The 16,078-nt window shown below is 41.9% G+C and overlaps 1 pseudogene; it reads right to left on the reverse strand.

Annotated features, from left to right (window-relative positions):
* Nucleotides 1-5,013: 5,013 nt before the first annotated feature.
* On the reverse strand, nucleotides 5,014-15,754 carry LOC140728909 (selenoprotein P-like; annotated as a pseudogene).
* Nucleotides 15,755-16,078: the final 324 nt, after the last annotated feature.

The following is a 16,078-nucleotide window of genomic DNA, read 5'->3' on the forward strand; positions in this document are numbered from 1 at the left end:
TGGACTTCCCTTCAAACGCTAGGTTCTTGAACCAACCAGTACAACCTTAATCACTCCCTCAGTATATCAACAATATGACCACTTTGGAATGTATTTTTATTCTAATCATGTTCCCTTGTGAAAGATGTGTTTAATTTATGTTTTTCTTGTGAATGCTGTGAGCCTTTGATGCTGTGCTTGTGCATACATAGACTTGTGCAGATGAAGAACTAAATTTTGACTTTGATATCAAACATATGGTGCTATGAAGTATCATGTTGACAGGTTTGTTAAAGGTGGATAAGTGCCTGGGGCCTGATAAGATATACTACAGGTTATTGAGAGAGGCAAGTGATGAGATTGCTGGGGGCTGAACAAGAACTTCATGTCCTCTCTAATCACAAGCAAAGTTCCGGAGGACTAGTGAATGGCTAATGCTCTATGACAGAGTTCCTGTGGGTGGGGGCGCTGGTTCATGTGGTGTGCTGAACTGTGTGCACAACTCTCTGCAGTTTATTGTGGTCATGGGCAGAGCAGATAACATACTCAGCCGCTTTTTGTGGTGCATCAATAAAAAAGATCAGGAGAATGGGCAAAGAAGTGGCAGATGAATACAGGGTCAGGAAGGGTATGGTCATGCACTTTGGTAGAAGAAATAAAGCCACAACTATTTTCTAAATGGAGAGAAAATTCAAAAATCTGAGGTGTAAAGAGACTTGGGAGTTCTCGTACAAGATCCCCCTAAAAGTTAATTTGCGGGTTGGTTCAGTGGTGAGGAAGGCAAATGCAATGTTAGCATTCATTTTGAGAGGACTAGAATATAAAAAACAAAGATATAATGTTGAGGCTTTATAAGGCACTGTTTTCGGCTCCTTGTCTAAGAAAGGGTGTGCTGACATTAGAGAGGGTTCAAAGGAGATTCACAAAAATGATTCTGGGATTGAAAGGCTCATCATAAGAGCAGCATTTGATGGGTCAGGGCCTGTTCTCACTGGAATTCAGAAGAATGAGGGGAATCTCTTTGTAACCTATCGAATGTTGAAAGGCCTTGATTGAATGGATTTTGAGAGGATGTTTCCTATGGTAGGAGTGTTTAAGACCAGAGGACACAGCTTCAGAATAAAGAGGTGTCCTTTTAGAACAGAAATGAGGAAGAACTTGTTTAGCTAGAGAGTGGTGAATCTGTGGAATTCTTTGCCAGTTTTTATGTATATTTAAGGCAGAGGTTGATAGATTCTTGATTGGTCAGGGCATGAAGGGATGCGGGGACAAGACAGGAAATTGGAAGTGAGAGGAACATTGGGTCAGCCTTGTTGAAATGGTGGAGCAGACTTGATGGGCCAAATGGCCTAATTCTGCTCTTATATCATTTGGTTACTGTTTATAGGAATCTTTGGGTCCAAATCCAGTGCTCCCTAAAAGTTACAGGGTGGTAACCAAGGTGTATGGCATGGTTATTTTTATTAGTCAAGGAAATGAGTTCAAGAGTTAGGACTTATGCTGCAGCTTTATTGAACTGTAGTTAGGCTGATCTGGAGTATTGCATACAGTTCTGGTTGCCTCATTATAAGAAGAATGTGTGGTATTTGGAAAGGAGGCAGAAGTTCGCCAGGATGTGCCTAGAATAGAAGATGTGTAATAAGAAGAATTTGGACAAATTTGCTTGTTCTACCTGAAAAAAATGAATCAAGGATGCTCAACAGTTGTGGCAGGGCTTGAATGCTATCATTTCTAATAAAGTAAAATCAAGCAATATAGGTGACAACAGGGCTTTGCTTCAAGATGAACTTAATGCCTTGTATGCTTGCTTTGAGGAACCATCACAAATTTCCTCAGCCCCCAATGATCCTGTGGTTCAGTCTCTGAAGCTTCCATCAAGCATCCTTCAGGAGGGAGAACCCACAAAAAGCATCCCACCCAGAACGGGGTACCTGGCCAAGTGTGAAAGACCTGCGATGATCAACTGGCTAGAGTGTTCACTAAGATCTTTAACCTCTGATTCAGCAGTCTGAGATATCCACCTACTTCAAGCAGACTTCACATATCAGTTCCTAAGAATAATGTGGTAACTTGCCTCAATGACTATCATCCAGAAGCACTCACTGTACATCCACAGTGATGAAGTGTTTTGAGAAGTTGGTGATGAAACATATTATGTCAAGTCACTTTTATTGTCATTTCGATCATAACTGCTGGTACAGTACATAGTAAAAATGAAACAACGTTGTTCAGGACCATGGTGTTACATGACACAGTACAAAAACTAGACTGAACTACGTAAAAAAAACAGCACAGAGAAAAAAAAACGCACTCAACAACTACACTAGACTACAGACCTACCCAGGACTGCATAAAGTGCACAAAACAGTGCAGGTATTACAATAAATAATAAACAGGACAATGGGGCAAAGTGTCAGTCCAGGCTCTGGGTATTGAGGAGTCTGATAGCTTGGGGGAAGAAACTGTTACATAGTCTGGTCATGAGAGCCCAAAGCTTCAGAGCCTTTTCCCAGATGGCAGGAGGGAGAAGAGATTGTATGAGGGGTGCACGGAGTCCTTCATAATGATGTTTGCTTTGCGGATGCAGCATGTAGTGTAAATGTCCATGATGGCGGGAAGAGAGACCCCGATGATCTTCTCAGCTGACCTCACTATCCGCTGCAGGGTCTTGCGATCCGAGATGGTGAAATTTCTGAACCAGGCAATGATGCAGCTGCTCAGGATGCTCTCAATACAACCCCTGTAGAATGTGGTGAGGATGGGGGGTGGGAGATGGACTTTCCTCAGCCTTCGCAGAAAGTAGAGACGCTGCTGGGCTTTCTTTGCTATGGAGCTGGTGTTGAGGGACCAGGTGAGATTCACCGCCAGGTTAACACCAAGAAATTTGGTGCTCTTAACGATCTCTACCGAGGAGCCATTGATGTTCAGCGGGGAGTGGTCGCTCTGTGCCCTCCTGAAGTCAACAACCATCTCTTCTGTTTTGTTCACATGCAGAGACAGGTTGTTGGCTCTGCACCAGTCTGTTAGCCGCTGCACCTCCTCTCTGTAAGCTGACTCGTTGTTCTTGCTGATGAGACCCACCACGGTCGTGTCATGCTTGAGAAATAACTTGGATCTGCTCAGGATGCTTTTTATTGACTTCAGCTTGGCATTTAATGGTATCATCACCTCAGAACTAACCAATAAGGTTCAAGGCCTTGGCTGCTTGTGCAATTGGATCCTCGATTTCCTCACTTAGTCAGTTCAGATTGGCAACATCTCCTCCACAATCTCCTTCATTTTAGGTACATCACAAGGCTATGTACTTAGCTCCTGGCTCTACTCACTTTACATTGAGTGGCTTTACACTCACTTGACTGTGTAGCTAAGCACAGCTCCCATGGCATATTCAATTTTGCTGACAAAACCACTGTAGTAGGCTTATTCAAAGGTGGTGACAAATCAGCACATAGGAGGATGATTGAAAATCTGGCTGAGTGGTGCTACAACAACCACCTCTCACTCAATATCAGCAAGACCAAGGAGCTGTTTATTAACTTCAGGAGGAGGAAACCAGAGGTCCATGAGCCAGTTCTTATCGGGGGAATCAGAGGTGGAGAGGGTCAACAACTTTAAATTCATCATTGTTGTCATTATGGAGGACCTGTCTTGGGAGCAGCATGTATGGGCAATTAAAAAGAAAGCATGGCAACACCTCTACTTCCTGAGGAGATTGTGAAGATTTGACATATCATCTAAAACTTCAACCAACTTCAATAAATGTGTGGTGGAGAATATATTGACTGCCTGCATCACAGCCTGGAATGGAAACACCAATGTCCTTGAAAGGAAAATCCTACAAAAAGTAGTGGATATGACCCAGTCCATCACGGGTAAAGCCCTTCCCACCATTGAACACATTTACATGGAACATTGTCACAGGAAAGCAGCATCCATTATCAGGAGCCCCCACCACCCAGGTCATGATCTCTTCTCACTGCTGCCATCAGGAAGAAGGTACAGAAGCCACAGGACCCACAGCACCAGGGTCAGGAATAGTTATTACCCCTCATCCACCAGGCTCTTGAACCAAACAGAATAACTTCACTCAATTTACTTGCCCATCTCATTGAAATGTTCCCATAACCTATGGACACACTTTCAAGAAAACTACATCTCACGTTCTCGATATTTATTGCTTATATATTTCTTATTATTATTTGTTTCTTTTTGTATTTGCACAGTTTGTGGTCTTTTGCACATTGGTTGAACACCCAAGTTGGTGTGGTCTTTCATTGATTCTATTATGGATTTATTGAGTACAATCTAATGAAGTTTATAATGAGTGGCATAGTTAGCTGGTATTTTTTTCTCAGGGTCAGAATGTTACTATCAGAGAATATGTGTTTAAGGTGATGGGGGAGGTTCAAAGGAGTCTCTACACAGAGTGGTGGGTGCCTGGATTGCACCGGAGGCAAATATAAAAGAGGTGTTTAAAAGGCTCTTTGATGGATATATTAATGTGGAGGAAATAGAGGGATATGGATAGAGGGATTGTGTAGGCAGATGAGGCTAGTTTAATTTTGCATTTAGTTACTAGTTGAATTAGTTCAGCACAGCATTATGGGCTGAAGAGCCTGTTCCTGTGCTGTACTGTTCTGTGTTCCATTTAAAAAATCACATCTATCTTTGTTAAGTTCATCCTTTCATTAAATATGACTGGAATATTTGGAGACAGAAAGGATTAATCTTAACACAAGAGATTGTATAGATGCTGGAAATCCAGAACACACACAAAATGCTAGAGGAACTTAGGAGGTCATGCAACATCTATGGAAATGAATAAACAGTCCACATTTCAGGCTGAGATGCTTCATCAGGACTGGAAAGGAAGAGGGAAGATGCCAGAATAAGAAGGTGGGGTGAGAAGAAGTACGTAGTAGAAAGTGATAGGTGAAGACAGGTGAGGATTAATCTTTGAATTGTCACATTTAATATTAGTTAATTGATGTGACTGTTGGCAAAACTGTTCCCAAGCACACAACTGTACAAAGATTTCCAGAAGCAGACATTTTATTGACATCTTTTACACTTTCTGTGCATTACAATCCTTCCAGGAATGTAATCTGCCTGCATTTGCCATAGTGGGATTTCAGGTTAACTAGGGTCACAGTTTCCCTAGTAACTGTCATGAAGTATGGCGCTTGCCTTCAAACAGATCACATGTACTTTTCCATCTTCTCTTTTGTTTTTTAACTAAATGCCTTTCTGTGGTCTGCTAGCTGGATATTGACAATTATGTTAATTTCTTTGATTGGCCATAAAGCAAATGGAAAAATGATCTATCTGAGATGAGATTCAGTTCGTACTCTAGATGTGTTTAATTCCAGTAACTTTAGCTGTTACTTGCTAACTGTTAAGAATCTCTCTTGCTTGCTTCATGCAGCAGAATTTCATGGGATAATGCAATGTAGAGGAATTCACGTTTTCAAAATTCTTGCAGTAAAAGCAGATGGATTAGAATGCAAATTTGTTGATTTGGTAAGTTGTTGCAGGCTGTGAAGATTAGCTTCTCCGTTTTACTCATTTTCCCTTTGTGCTTGTCTTAAATCAGCTAGCAGCTACTACAGTGTAGTTTGTGCTGCTGTCCTCATAGAAACAACCACAAGGAATGGGAAAAGATGCAAAATGGACAAGGACTAACCTGGATGTTATACTGATGGGGCAAGTAATACTGTCTGATCCTCACGATGGAGTATAGGATTTGCAGAAAATCTTAACGTTGAAATCCAAGTGGTTTCAAACTTAGGAAAATGAACAGCAGTTTACATTCCGATGAGAGCGCTTACTGCTGCCCATTTTGTCATTCTCCGTTTCTGCTCGGTTGTCATTGGTCCTGCTGCAGCACAGTGCGGTCTGGTCAGAGCGCAGACAGCGGTCGTCACTGTCAGGATTCGGACAGCTTCACCCCATCAACCTCTACCTGTCATTGTCAGGATGATGACCGCGTGCTGCACTGTCAGAATACTCCTCCATTTGAAGAGCTTTGATGGTGCAGTTGGCGGCAGTATCATCATCACCTGATCCCTACTGGAGCTGACATGCCGCTGGGCTTTCAGCTGTACATCCTCTTTCAGCTCTGTGTGTCTGTTCATGAATCTCCCTGAGAGTGTGTGTTGTAGGTTCTTTCATCACTCGCCAAGTCATGTGAGTGATGGAGATGATGGTGATGGTGCTGCTGATGGTCGTGATCACCCGGTTCTGAGTGGGTTCTGTTCTTGAGGAGAGGACGTCTCACAGCTTTTTTATGGGAATGGTGTACATGGCTATGATGTTGACCTTGATGGCCCTCTTCTTCAGTTTCTCTTTGTTCCTCTGTACTTCTGACGTGACATACCGAGGGCTGGTCCTGAGGGTGGAAAGAAAGAATATTTCAAATGCTGTAAATGTGCCTCACAGTTCTAATTGCATTTAATTCAGAATCCGTGTATACATTATAAGTGTGGCAATTAAAGTAATCATGGTTTTCAAATAAAACCTCGATGCACTCTTACCAGATGAACCTCCCTGCTATTCTGCTGCTAAACAACTAATTTCACATCTTAGAACACAGTGATAATAAACCTGGATTACTAATTCACTTGAAGTTTCAAGTTCAAGTTCACTTTATTGTCATTCAACAGTACATATGTATACTGCCAACTGAAACAATGTTCTCCTGGACCAAGCTACACCACACATTACATATAACTCAGGAAGTATTATTACACAAATAAATTAACAAATAATAAGGTGCACTTATGACACAAGTTTAAAAAGTAAACGGTATAACACTACTGGTACTTCATAAGTGATGAGACCTGAGTGGTGACAGGGAGTTCAGTATCCTTACTGTCTGGGGGAAGAAGCTGTTTCATATCCTAATACTTTGGTACCACCTGCCTGATGGTACCGGGTCAAAGAGATTCTTGGACAGAGGACAGATGGGAGGTATCATTGACAATGCTAAGAGCCCTGTGCATGCATTGTCCCTGATAAATATCTCTGATGGGTGGAAGGGACACCCTAATGATCCTCTCAGCAGTGCTTGCAATCCTTTGTAGGGATTTGTGCTCAGAAGCCTTGCAGATGAATGTGTTACCGAAGTGCTAAATACATTGCTGCAGCATGACCGAAGTGCTAAATACATTGCATGCAGCATACATTGTTCCAGCCTGAAATTTAAATCCTCACAGGAGACCTAGGACTAGTTCTTCTGCACATGTCTGGTCACAGCAGTAGGGGTGACACTCCATGCAGTTGTACACAGGGGTAGGAAGTGCAACCACGCTGGTGAGGAAGCAGAAGGCTTTCTGTTTTCCTCTGAAAATTGCATTAGCGATAGACATCATTCTTTCTCTCTTTATATCTGTACATGATCACATACAGACATGTCAGCGTGACAGCTCCTGTATGTCCAATCTGAAGATAAAGATTAACTGTTAGGCCTGTTCCCACAGGCACCTCCCAGTCTCCACTCAGCTAACAGAATTCACCTGTTGCTCGCTCCAGTCTCATCACCGGCAGCCTATTTAAACCCAGCTTTCATCCACAGTCTTCATTCACTCATCGGACCAACCGGCCTCCTACCTTTCATTCTCCCTGCCTAAAGTTTACCTTGTTACCTGTTGTGTTTAGCTTCTGTTTCTCTCTCGTTTTCTGGCCTCTCATGGCTTCTTATTTTGTGGACTAATATTAAAGTTATCATTCAGCACTGAATCAATTCTGCTGCTCTGCCTTTGACCAAATATTGTATGACTTCCTTCTCCACCATCTGATCCACTGCCCAGCTTCTGCCCCAGGACTTCTGTCACTGGCATTCCCACCAGTGTAATACAGGGCAAATTTACAACTTGATCCTTACCGTCAAAGAACAATTGGTGCAGACCGTTTGACAATATGTTTGCTTAATTCCATTCTCCACAAATGCTCGTCTGAGGTTGGTGTATGGCAGTGCCAAGTGAAAGGTCTTTTGGCCACATCTGTTGGATACATATGCAAATACCAATCAATAAATGAATAGCTTTAAACTGATGGAGCACCACAACACAGAAGCATGTCCTTTGGCCTATCTAGCTTGTGCTGAATTGTTATTCTGCCTAGTCCTATTGACCTGCACCCAGACCACACCCCTTCCATCCACGCACTTAACCAACTTCCTTTAGATGTTGAAATTGAACCAGCATCCACCACTTAGACTGGCGGCTTGTTCCACACTCTCACCGCCCTCTGAGTGAAGAAGTTGCCTCCTTATGTTCCCCTTAAACATTTCACCTTTCACCTTCAACCCATAATCTCTAGTTCTAGCCTGACCCAACCTCAGTGGAAAAAGCTTGCTTGCCTTTACCCTATCTATACCCCTTATAATTATGTTTACTTCTATTTACTTGTTTATTGTAAAGCAGCAGAGGGGCATTCAGCCTACCAGATTCACACTGGCTCTTAGCAGAGGAATCCCATCAGCCCCATTCATCTTGTATCTCACATGCTCAGCATTGCCACTTTAATCTTTTTGCAGGGAGCATGAGGATGTCAGTATTCGAAAGATGGAAGTGTTAGATGTCTTGGAAAGCAAAAGGGTGGATAAATAGTAGCTGGTAAGGACATGAAGGAGCTGCAAAGAGAATGGTGGAGGCAATTTTACAACATTGAAGAGACATTGGTACATAGATGGGAATGGTTTAGAGGGATACAGGCTAAACGTAGGTAAATGGGACTGGCTTATCTTGGTCAGCATGAGTGAGCTAGGTTAAAGAGCCTGCTACTCTGGTGCATATATGTCTCTAGACTAGTCCAGAAGATGAAGGCACAGGGTAGCTGGCTGATTGGATCCAAACTTGGGTTGGCAGTAGGAGGCACAAGGTATCGACAAAGGGATGTACACACGAGAGAGAGATTGCTGACTGGAATCTGGAACAGACAATCTGCTGGAGGAACTTAACGGGTTGAGCAGCATCTGTGGAGGAGATGGAACTGTTGAGACCCTACACCAGCAGATTATTCTTGGTGAAAGAGTATTTTTCTGATAGGAAGTCTGTGACCTGCAGTGTGCGATAGGGATCAATTGTGTGAGTATTTTTCCCACAGAGAGTGAAGCATACTTGGAATGGACAATTAGAGGTGATGGTGAAAGCAAAACTGTTTGTGGTGTTCAGGAGCTTGTTAGATGGAGGCACTGTATGACAGTGCAGAGAATGGAGGGGTGTTGACGATATCCAGAGAGAAAGGACGGAGTTTAATTTGCCATTGTGTTTTGTGTGGGCTGAATGGCCTGTTCCTCTGCTGTACTGTGTAGTAAGCTGCTCATTGCTTTCTTTTCTATCTATCTATTTACTTCCCTGCTTGTTTGCTTGTCTATTTATTCATTTCATTTTTAGTGATACAGCACAGTAACAGGCCCTTCTGGCCCAGGGAGCCTGCACTGCCCCACTACACCCCTGTGACCTGCTAACCCAAATGTGTTTGGAATGTGGGAGGACACCCACATGGTCACATACAAACACCTTATAGACAGCAGTGGGAATTGAACCCAAGTCCTGCTGCTGTAAAAGTGTTACACTAACTGCTACTCAACGGTGCTGCTATATTACCTATGTAGTGGTGAGTGTGGGTGGGGTGATTGCACTGTATGGCAATGGCTGGAAGACCATTAGATACCCACACAATGTAAAAACTGACCTGTCGTAGATGAGGAAGTCATCCTTCTCGCCTTGCAGGAGTGTCCACACATCAGCCTGATTCTCTTCCTGTTGGTACACCGGCAGGGCCCCTGACAGCTTTGCCTTCAGCTGTTGGTGAAGTTCACGGGACCTGTTTCCCTGGTGATTTACCACCATGTAGGAGATGTTCAAGAAACCCTCCCGATCCAGTCTCTGCTTCAGGTGCCTCAGTCTGCAATGATAAATCACACAATAACACAGTGACAAAGCTGTAACCTGATGTAAATCAGGCCGTGTTGGACATGCCTGGATGTTTTACTGAGCTAAAAACATTAGACCATAAGATATAGGAGGAGAAGAATTAGGTCATTTGGTCCATCGAGTTTGCTCTGCCATTCCATCATGGCTGATTTATTTTCCCTCTCAACCCTATTCTCCTTCCTTCTCCCTGTAACCTTTGACACTGTGACTAATCAAGAACCTATCAAATCCAGGGGCCTGTGTACTCTGAATTGTAGCATTTGTTTCACAGTCCAGCAAAAAGAATGAATACTATAATCAGCAATATCATCCACTCAGTACAAGTCAATAGGTTTCAAAACCTGGCCACTGTTCCACTCCATGCAACTGGATCACTGATCCAGTTCATCACACTGGGTGACTGAGACAGTGAGATCACAGTCATTGCAGTGTCTCAGTCATTCAGTGTGAACAGTCTCAGGTTCTCAGAGGGCGATGATTAAACTGCCAAGTTGTTCAGCTGTGTGAAAAACTGCAATGAGCAGCTCTGCCATCCTGCCAGTAGGGTCAGCGTGTTTGCTGGCAGCTACGGAGGACCTCCAGTGGCAATACTGCCGCATCACAGTGTAGCTCACATGGCCATTTACCCCATTCAATTCTATCACTCCTCTTTAGTCCTAAATTAGATGGTGAGTAAAAAAAATGTAAACTCCTATACTCTGTGATAACAATAATAAAATAAATACATAATGGACAATAAAATATATGGTTAAAATACAAAAATAAATCTAACATTATATTTAACCATTTTGTGACAGGTTTTGTCTGAATTAATTCCATCCCCAACAACAAGAATCATTAAAAAGTGGTTCTAATCTTGATGGAAGTTTGTCAATTCATATTCGGTGTGAAAAGTCCAATGATTTTCCATGTCAAGTCCTGGACCACACGTCATCTTCCCTCCTCAGATGGGTACAAAAAGGACGAAGTTCCAAGCACTATCTTTCTTGGGGAATGTATAAACTATACACAAGGGATGTTTTGCACCAGAATTCAAGGGGGATGTTTATCCTTGCAGGCAGATTTGTTAAACCAGTTGGGCAAGGGGAAGGGAGCCAAAATCTTATACTTTGAGCAATACTTTGATAGATTTTCTCTTTGGAGCGAAGGAGGATGAGAGGTGACTAGTCAGAGACTTTTTCCTGGGATGGAAATGGTTAATTCAAGGAGCTATAATTTAAAGGTGAAAGTGGTATGTCATTGGTAAGTTTTACAAAGAGTGTGGTTGGTGGGTGTGTGGAATCCCTGCTAAATGTGGCAGTAGAACCAGACACATTAGGGATATTTAAGAGACTCTTGGATGATAAGAAAATGGAAGGCTATGCTGGAGGGAAGAGTTAGATTGATCTTAGAGTAGGTTAAAAGGTCAGCACAACATCATGGGCTGAAGGGCCTGTGCTGTGCTGTAATGTTCTGTGTTCTAGCTTTAACTAATATTAAGCAGGAGAGAGCTACACACTCAGAAGTGGGCTCCTGCAAAACTGAGCTGACTGTTGTACTGGACATAAGAACTTAAGAAATAGGAGCAGGAGTAGGCCATCCGCCATTCAATAAGATCATGGCTGATCTGTCCGTACACTCAGCTCCATCTACCTGCCTTTTCCCCATAACCCTTAATTCCCTTACTATGTAAAAAGTACATACAGCGACTGAAGATTTCTTCATGTTCTCACCAGCAACATTGAGATCAGCATTCGTGTGGTGTCTCTGTCTTTGTTGATGAGCAAAGATATTACCATGGTTCTGTGTTTTTGGATTGTGGGTTTTCTCAGATTTATGGTTTTTATATTCTGTGTGTTTCACCGGTTTCTTTCTGTTTTGTGCGAGGGTAGGGGGTTTGGGGTCAATATTCTTGTTGCATTGTGTGCAGGGGAAGGAGGGATTTGGGGTTGATGATCAGGATGCCATTCTTTAATGTGCAGGAAGTGGGTTTGATGTTCCTCTCTGAACCGCTTCCATGTTCGTTCTTTGTTTCGTGGCTATCTGGGGAAGACGAAACTTAAATTTGTATATGGATATATACTTTGATAATAAATGAACCTTTGAGATTCTACAAGTGATTATCAAAATAGTTTATCTTGTTAACATAATTAGGAGCAACTGTTTACTTCCGAGTCCTTACCTGGCTGCCTGTACCAGACAGAACTGTCAGCTAGCCTGGAATAATGCCACCACTGTCACTTTCCCCAACGACTCTTTCATGGGGTCTTTGGATCCAATAGTCCATTTTGATGGTTTCTCACATTGTCCCTGACTCTCTGCCCACCCCACTAGGAGTAGGCAGAGAGTCAGGGCAACACCCAGGCCCTTCTGCATTGATGCAGAGGGCTTTGGCTGAAACAGAAGCATAGAGGTACAGGTTCAGTCTCATCTTCAACATGACATTCCTCCTGAACTAAACATTCATTGTGATTCATGGAAAGTTCACCTGTGGTATAGTTTGTTGAGGGTGGAGGGGTGGTTTCAGATTAGTGTAATTCCATAGTTTAGAGCTGTTTTGATTGGATCACAGTCTGATGCATCTTCAATTCTCAATAAAGGACTCAATTTCTCAACGTAACATTGACACATAACATTGGAGCAACTGCTCAGTCTGGAGAATAATGCTCTGTTGCTCTATGTCGGGGTGAGTGCAGAGTCTGCTGTTAGTTCCCCGATTCTGAGACCTTTCCTGGTCAGTTGGGAATTATATTTTGTGGTACTACTCCACATATACAGAAGAGTGCTGGAAAAGAGCCAGTAACATCATGAAGGATCCCACCCACCCTGTTCATATTCTGTTTGTCCCACTCCCATCAGAGGAGGCTACGTAGCATCCACACCAGGACCACCAGACTCAAAGACAGTTACTTTCCCCAAGCAGTAAGGCTGATCAACACCTCCACCCACTAACCCACCCAGACACATCCCCACCATCCACTACTTTATCATTTCCTGTCAGTCTCCTTATGTATAGACACTCCTGTGCCCAGCGTCACTTTATGGACGTATAATCAATCTATGTATATGAACTATTTGTATTTATGTTTATTGTGTTTTTTTATTATTGTGTCTTCTGTTGTGTTTTTTTGGCACTGAGTCAGATCTGGAGTAACAATTATTTTGTTCTTTATACTTGTGTACTGAAATGACATTAAACAATCTTGAATCTGAGTAAGTAATTTTATTAAGATATGGCAACTTAAAAGATGAAATTCATTTGTCATCAGAGAAGTTCCAGTGATTTAATTTTGTTTCCGTCTGAAAACATTTCAATGTCTGCAGTGCCTATACTTTATACCAAAATGGGCATTCTTTTGCACAATTATCTTCTTTCTTGTAAAAATTGTGTTTCATGTACATTTAGTTTTTGTTTTTTCCTATGAATGCTGCTTATATGATAAAACACACACATAATACTGGAGGAACTCAGCAGGTCGGGCAGCATCTATGAAGGGGAATAAACAGCCGATGTTTCGGATTGAGACCCTTCAGCTTCTCTTCTCCGTGTCTGCTCATCACCTTACTCTGGTTCTTGCCCTCCTTTCCTTTCTTCTATAGTCCACACCCCTCTCCTATCAGAAGCCTTCTTCAGCCCTTTATCTCTTCCACCTATCATCTCCCATTTTCTTGCTTCATCCCCCCTTTCCCACATGCTGACCTCCCCCTCCCTGGCCTCATCTATCAACTGCCAGCTTGTACTCTTTCCACTCCTTCCACCTTCTTATTCTGGCTTCTTCGCCCTTCCTTTCCTGTCCTGATAAAGATGCTGCCTGGCCTGCTGAGTTCCTCCATCATTTTTCAAACATCTGCAGACTTTCTTGTGTTTATGATTTGCTGTATATCTGAGGTTCTGTGCCTGTGATGGAGAAGCAAATAGTTTTTTCATTGCACTCGTGCACATGACAATAAACTTGACTTTGACATGTCAAGTTGAGGATTTTTCAAAGATCTTTAGATAGGCACATGAATATAAGGGAAATGGGGGAATATGGACATTGTATAGACAGAAGGTGTTAGTTTAGTTAGCCATTCGATTACTGATTTATTTGGTTCAACACAACATTGTGGGCTGAATGGCCTGTCCCTCGGCTGTACTGTTCTGTGTTCTTTACAACAAAATGTTGCGGATTCCTGATATCTAATGGTCAAACAGGGAGATCAGGTGCCAGTTATGGCAGAACTAGAATCTCAGTGTCTTAAATTGATTATCCTTTGTCCAAACCTTGAAAAAAAGTCCTTGAACTGATCCCGTCTCTTCTCAGATGTTCCTCAGCTGGTCTACATTTCCTGTATGATCCAGTTTGGTGTCAACAGCCTCTGAACCAACAGCACATTTTAATCATTGTTCAGTTGGATTTATTTATAGTTGGTACAGACAACAAGGTCATTGGTTATTAAACAGGACCAAATATGTCTGTGATATTAGTTCAGCCCCCTCTCATTGCTACCATCAGGGAAAAGGTACACAAGCCTGAAGATTCGCACTTAATGATTCAGGAACAGCTTCTACCCCTCTGCCTTCAGATTTCTGAATAGGCAATGAACCCATGAACACTAACTCATTATTTTGCTCTCTTTTTGCACTTTTTAAAAATATATTTCTTATTTAAACTTGTGGTACATTTTTACATATTGCACTGTATAGTTGCCAAAAAACAAATTTCACGACAAAATGTCAGTGATAATAAACCTGCTTCTGATTCAATTTTTTGCTTCATTCCAAATTTGGCTGACATCCAAGCATAAAATATCCTTACCAACACTGTCAGAAAAGCGAAGCAATATTGTATATTCTTTGCGCATTAAATGGTGTGGAAACAGGTGAGACTCATGTTAACTATGACAAAGTCGGCTGAGATATGGGAAAGGTGTGCTCTCAATATGTAATACTCCACTGCTCTCGTACAGAAAGGGCGAAGTTCTGAGTATCACATTGTGCAACAGGCTGATGCTTAATCAGAGGCAAAGTTGGCCGAAAGCTTCTCTTACTGAGCGCCCTGATAAGCCCAAGCAGTATTGCAATGCAAAGTGCAGCACAGCTTGTTTCAAAAACTAGCACAACAAAGATTGTCATGAATTTGCAACCTACAGCAGAATAGAAATAGTTTATTTAGTTGATCAGGAAACTGCTTGCACTTTCCCCACATCTTTGCAATATTTTCTTCTGCAATTACAGTATTTATCCAGTTTCCTCACTTTTTTTTAAGTCTACTGCCAGTGGAAAATTGTTTTCTTTCCTTACTGTTGATGACTTTAAACACTCAGTTAAAATTCTTCTCTTTTCTAACAATCCCAGATTTTCAGGTCTGTTTACTTAGCTGCCCCTTAATCCAGAACCTGTCCAGTAGCAAATAATTACCACATAATCTAACACTACAATGTTAGCGAGGGTCAAATCTGTTAGTTTTGTGTGGCAAAACAACTTATGAAAATTAATGCAATAAAAGTAATCAAAATTATTCCAGAACTTAGAAGGTGTTACCCACTGGTTAAAACGCTTGTGGGTTGCAATGAAGAACACAACGCACTGCCCGAGTAAACTGAGTACATTAACAAATTCAAGCAATTTTGTTTTCCTGAGATCATTGATATTTACAAATTTCACAAATCTTTAAAAATTAAATCCCTTTTACCCTGATAAATCAATGAAAAAAAAAAGATAAAATAATGTTCTTACGTGTTTTTGTTCACTGCTCCTTCCTGTACTGGTCTGCTTTCTCTTGTTATTCAGATCCCAGATGTTCTCGGCTATTTATACCGTTGTTGATTTCTCTCTCTCGTTTTGCAGACACAGGATTTGGCTCAAAGTTCAGATGTGTCAATCAAGAAATAAAAAAAACCCAGTTCATTTGCCAATTTCCTGTTTCTGCTTTTTTCTTTATTCTGGAATTCTGAGTCTCCCTTCAGTGAAGAAAAGGAATCTATCAGCCAGCTAGCTACGGAGGTCTCCAAACTTTGCATCAAAACAAAAGTTAATTTACAGATTTTCTGTTGTAGGCTACCCGAATATAGTTGGTTTAAAGCTGTGGCAAAAAATGCTCCGTTTTATCACATGGGATTTGGAGAAATTTTCAGAATCACACATTGTAGCTAGCGCTGAGGCTGAATGTGTGATACATGTGCCAGATGTGAAGATCTTG

This window comes from Hemitrygon akajei, chromosome 6 (genome assembly GCF_048418815.1).
Source record: "Hemitrygon akajei chromosome 6, sHemAka1.3, whole genome shotgun sequence".
Classification (NCBI taxonomy): domain Eukaryota; kingdom Metazoa; phylum Chordata; class Chondrichthyes; order Myliobatiformes; family Dasyatidae; genus Hemitrygon; species Hemitrygon akajei.